This window comes from Amblyomma americanum, chromosome 1, assembly GCF_052857255.1.
Source record: "Amblyomma americanum isolate KBUSLIRL-KWMA chromosome 1, ASM5285725v1, whole genome shotgun sequence".
NCBI classification, from domain to species: Eukaryota; Metazoa; Arthropoda; class Arachnida; order Ixodida; family Ixodidae; genus Amblyomma; species Amblyomma americanum.
Window position 1 is genome coordinate 227,982,762 of NC_135497.1, and position 5,244 is coordinate 227,988,005.

At 43.7% G+C, this 5,244-nt stretch overlaps 1 long non-coding RNA gene across 1 annotated transcript; it reads right to left on the bottom strand.

The window, feature by feature from the left end:
* Positions 1-576: 576 nt before the first annotated feature.
* Positions 577-3,714, bottom strand: LOC144114715 (uncharacterized). The gene is made up of 3 exons (XR_013311090.1): positions 1,526-3,714; positions 1,054-1,425; positions 577-748 (listed from the first exon to the last, which is right to left on the bottom strand). It is a non-coding gene; the product is annotated as an uncharacterized LOC144114715 (long non-coding RNA).
* Between the last annotated feature and the right edge of the window lie 1,530 nt (positions 3,715-5,244).

Below are 5,244 nucleotides of genomic sequence, written 5' to 3' on the forward strand. Positions count from 1 at the left end.
CAACTGAAATTGATGTATTAATCTTCAACGTTTTACTGCATTACCACTCACAGTCCTCTGGCAGTGAAAAAGCCGGTTTTCTGTGTGCATGTCCCAGGTGAAAATTTCCTGCTGGGAATCTGCTGGTCCCAACACTGCTGGGATTTTGGCAGATTCCCAGCAGCTGCTGGGACCAGCAGGAGCTGCTGGGACCAGCAGGCATTGCTGGGACCAGCAGGCGTTGCTGGGACCAGCAGGCGTTGCTGGGACCAGCAGTTGTTGCTGGGACCAGCAGGTGTTAGTGGGGCCAGCAGGCATTGAAATGAGCTTTGACCTCTCAAAATGTGTGAAAGAATAAGATCAGTAGAAACGAGGCAAATACCACCAACACAGAGCTGTATGGTATTGGTGTCACTTCTATTGTTCTAGTTCCTTCACGCAGAATTCGATGAACCCAAGCTAAACCAACGTGCCAGTTCTGCTCATCCGAGACTGCCGAGCAAACACAGCTCATTGGACACAGGTTCCCACTTGCTGCTTTGACGCATACTAATGCATTGCATGTTCTCAACAGCAGGAGAAGGCAAGAAGCTCTACTTGTCTTGTGCAGTTTAGCATGTTTATTCTCATGTGAATGGACAGTTCACTGCATATCCTTCCTCTTGGATTTTACGACATCTTGAATCTTCTCGCTGAGGATCCTGTTGATGTTTTTTTACGACGGGGTCCACGTCCACGCCCTTTTGTAGACCCCAGTGCTTGACCGTGGCTGCAAAAAAGTATTTACAACAGTTAATAAGGTGCTGCAGAGATAGCTGCCATATGAAAGAAAGGAGGGGTGTGACACAGTAGGATCCAGCAGGTGATTGCAGTGGCATAGTGCGCATGATCCAGCAGGTGATTGCAGGGGCATAGTGCGCATAACTCCCAACTTGCTATAATAACTAAAGAACTTTAGCCAACTCGCTTCTTGGCCTATAAAGAATTATCATTCACGGTTTCAGATTTAATCTGACGTTTAAAGGTGTCTGATAATTATAAGGCAGCTTATAGCTAAGCAGGCGTACTACTTACCACTTGGCGGCTGTCGCGGCTTTGAGCTGCCAGTGTTTTGCTTCTGGCATCGTCCATGTTTTTTTTTAGCATGGTCTCATCATACTCTGCTTTTTTGGATGCCAGCAGAGTTCGCTTTTGCTTCTAAAGAACGAAAAAACTAAAAACACAGGATGTGCTGCAACAAGCATACACTACAACACATCGCAGGTTAAATTTCACGAGATTGCACAATGAAACAAGATATAACACTGCACAATGCAAGCACACCTTCTTCTTTTGGGCTGCTGTTTCCTCTTCACATGTCTCACTTGAAGAATCATGCGAATCTAGAATTTTTGGCATCGCAAGTCTTTTTTTTTTTCATCCTTTCCTGGATTTCTTTCTCCGACTCTGCAGTGAGAAATTCAGACATACACACACATATATTATAGTAACCCAGTTCGCGTGGCAAAATCTCATGCAATTAAGGTGCACAAAACTGAGCCATTACCTCCTAGCATCAGGACTTGGGTGCTGTAGTGACTGCTGTCCTTTCCGTCCAGCGGATCTCTCCAGAACGCGGTATACACAGACCGCGTATTGAAGTCTGTGTTGTTTTTCGGGTTGAAATTCGTAATATCCTTTGCAGGAATCACGTACAACTTCTTATCTATATCGTGCGCGAACCTGACAACGGCAAACATCGCACGTGTCTGTGGAGCGTGATGCACACCAAGGATCACTAATAACTCTGCAAGCGCAGATCAGCCGCAGATTATTTAACTGAATAAGTTCGGATTAGCGAAGTAATTTAAAAAGCTAAAAGCCGCCACAGTATGATAGAACAGAGAGACGGGGATCGATACTCGTCCGTGCACTCCGAGAAGACAGGGAAAAAGGGGAAAAGAAAGGTAAACAGGTACCCAATGTTGCTATCTCCAAAAATCGATGCGACAAACTTCGGGCAAGAAAAAAGGTAGTCAGTAAGCAAGTTTTTCAAAACTGGTTTAAAACAAAACAATTGATACACAGTTACTTATTAAGTTTTAGTGGCATGTTCATGTAATTAAATGTGCTAATTTACTCGTAAATCAGTTCAATGAGCTCTTGAAGGATAGCCACATCGGCATTTTCACCAGTCCAGGTTGTCTAAATCCAATCCAAATCCAACTAGACCCTTCGTTCAACTCGACGACTGTAGTGCAGTGAACTAGTATATTTTCTGTAACTGTAGGGCCTCCTGCAAAATAGGCTAGGACACGAGTTTTTTTTTTTTTTTGTAAGGGCCGCCCGATACAAAGAGAAAGCCCCATATCCAAATCCTGCAGCAGCAACAGCAATCCCCGCCTAGTGCTTCTCTTCGGTCGACGTTCAAGTGCTATTCGGATGGTGGCCGTGGTATTATTGTCACAGTGAGCTGAAAGAATGGGCCGCAGGAATAAGCGGTACCGGCGTTGTCTTGACCCAGGCTGCGATGCTGGTCTTCCGACTTCCACCAGAAGTTATCTTCGGATGTCTGCGCACCCACCGTCTCTAGCTGAAGGGCCTACGCGGTAATCGTCACCAGTGCAAGGGGATGCGCACCCGACGTCAACAGCGCAAGGATCTCCGCGGCCGCCACCATCGCCAGCGCAAGGATCTACACGCTAAGCTTCGCCAGAGCAAGGACCTATGCGGTCATCTTCATCAGCGCAGACATCACCACAGGCCACGCATCATGATGGGGATGATTATGGCAGCAGCTATAATTGGTCAGGTCCTACGGAAACTCCTACATCGTCGAGCAATCACACGCAACTGCCTGACTTTTCCGAGCACCCTGAGACGTCAGATCAGACGCAATGCAGTAATTTAACTGTTGAGGACTTCCTTGCACTGACTGTGAATTTTGCCATTGAGTGTGGATTGTCTTGGAAGGCAATCAAAGCGCTTCAAAGACTGATATTATATATTCTTGATAGGCATGATCTTCCATTGACGAAGTATCGTTTTAAGAAAAGCGTTGGAGTTGGAATTCACAAGGCGAAGTTCCACTTTTACTGCTAGCCGTGCATGAAGCTTGTCGCAGAAGCTTGTCACTGTGTTTCTTTATTTAGTTACACCTGTCTCCCAATAAATACTCAAGTTTCAAGCGCTGAAGCAGTTGCCAAATGGCTGTTAATACACACCTTCTGAATGAAACTAGTCATGTCTAGTTGGTTTCCAACTAGCTAGGTCATCTGGTCCAATACACGCCAGGTTGAATTCCCAGCTGATCAGTTTTTCTCCAGGCAAGTAAATAATAATCTCAATATAAAGCCGGTTTCTTCTCTACTGAGACCAGTAGAACCCTTCTGACGACCGGCTACTTGATTTTAAAAGCAACAATATGTTTCAGTTGACTGAGTACAAAACCAGCAGGTTTACTGCTGGGACCAGTTGATCGAGTACAAAACCAGCAAGGTTGCTGCTGGGACCAATCCGCCAACACAAAACCAGCAAGTGGTGCTGCTGGGACCAGCAGGCTCAGACATCAAAACCAGCAAGTTTGCTGCTGGGACCAGTTCCCAACACAAAACCAGCAAGTAGTGCTGCTGGGACCAGCAGGTTCAGACCAAAACCAGCAAGTGGGCTGCTGGGACCAGCAGGCCCAGACCGAAACCAGCAAAGTTGCTGCTGGGACCAGTACAAACCAGCAGATTCCCAGCAGGAAATTTTCACCTGGGGTGTGTGTGGATGGTAAATGAAAGTGCCTTTCCCAGATGGCATCTTCGGAAAGAGCATAGATAAGGTGAGACTGAAGATGTTTAACCATGGCACAATACAAACCATGTCATGTAAAAGCAATTCTACTTGATAGCACACTTCTTGCGAAATCACATTCCCACTGTGAATGCACTGTGATGAGTTTGACTGCAACGTTTCAGAAAGAAAAAAAAAACTGTGTATTTGTTATGCGTGGGATAATTGTTTCTGGTACCTTTTGCTTCTTTTCATTCTTCTTTTGCAGTAATTATATAGTCTGCCTTATCTGATGTGTCTGCAATTGTCAGAATGGGAGATGAATAGGAAAGAGGTCTGGTACATTAATTTGTCAGGCATATCATGCCTTTTCATCAATGTATAGACAGGACGAGTGAAGTACATTTTATTTTGTTCTGCTCAATAAATGACCTGATTTGAAACTTTGTATTCAAGCATTGTTCCGAACATATTGATTTATGATTGATTTATACTGCAATCTGGGCATTTAAATTCTTCTACAGGGGCTGCTGTCACTTTTTGTGCTGTCTACATCATTTTTGCACTGAGCACAGGCTCATGCGACGTATATTCGTCCATACTTCATGTTTAATTGGGTAAATTTTTGCTTTACATAGTTTTCTTGCCTCAGTAGCTTTGATATCAAATGTCAAGAGCTTTCAACCTGACATCTTAATAATCAGTAAATTATTTCTACTTCTATTTAATGAGAAAAGTTCAGCTTTGTGATGTCCAAGTAATCATATGACCTATGTCCTGCATTACAATTTAATCCCTACTGTTTCTTTCTGCTTGATAAAAATTCCATACCTTTCATTGAAAATGAAATGGGTCTTATATTGCTACAGCACTTACTTCAAGGAGCTTTAAACCTATATTTTTCTGCGGTCGAGAAGGTATGATATCAGCTAGTTCTACAGCACTTACTTGAAGGAGTTTTAAACCTATTTTTTTTCTGCGGTCGAGAAGATATGATATCAGCTAGTTAAAATGAAATGTAATTTGCCTTCACTGGGTAATTGCCAACTGGATTTGCATACACGCAAGAGAGAAATCCTAAATTGAGAATTTGGCATAGTTGCAGCTCATATGAACCAAGATCACCCAGTCTCGACCAAAAACCTGTTGGCCACAGTTTTAAACAAAGAACCATAGTTGTTTGCTTACATGTGATGGCACATCTTGTCTTCCAAAGCATTAATGCTTCCAGTTAGAACTAAGTGAAACTATAATAAAGAATGAGGTGCACCTGAAACATAACGACAAATAGTTCCAGTTTGTGACTTAATAGAAGCTAAATGCTTCTGTCTTGGACCAACACTAGGTCAACTTCATAAGCATGGCAGAGTTCCAATAGTCTCCAGCTATGGAAACCACAGGGTTCTAAGTGGTCTCAGCTCGGATATGTCAGATTAAACTGGCTTCAGTTTCAGTTGGTACCAGTCAAAAGCCTGCAGGCATGCATTGCACCTGTGTTAACTGTAATCT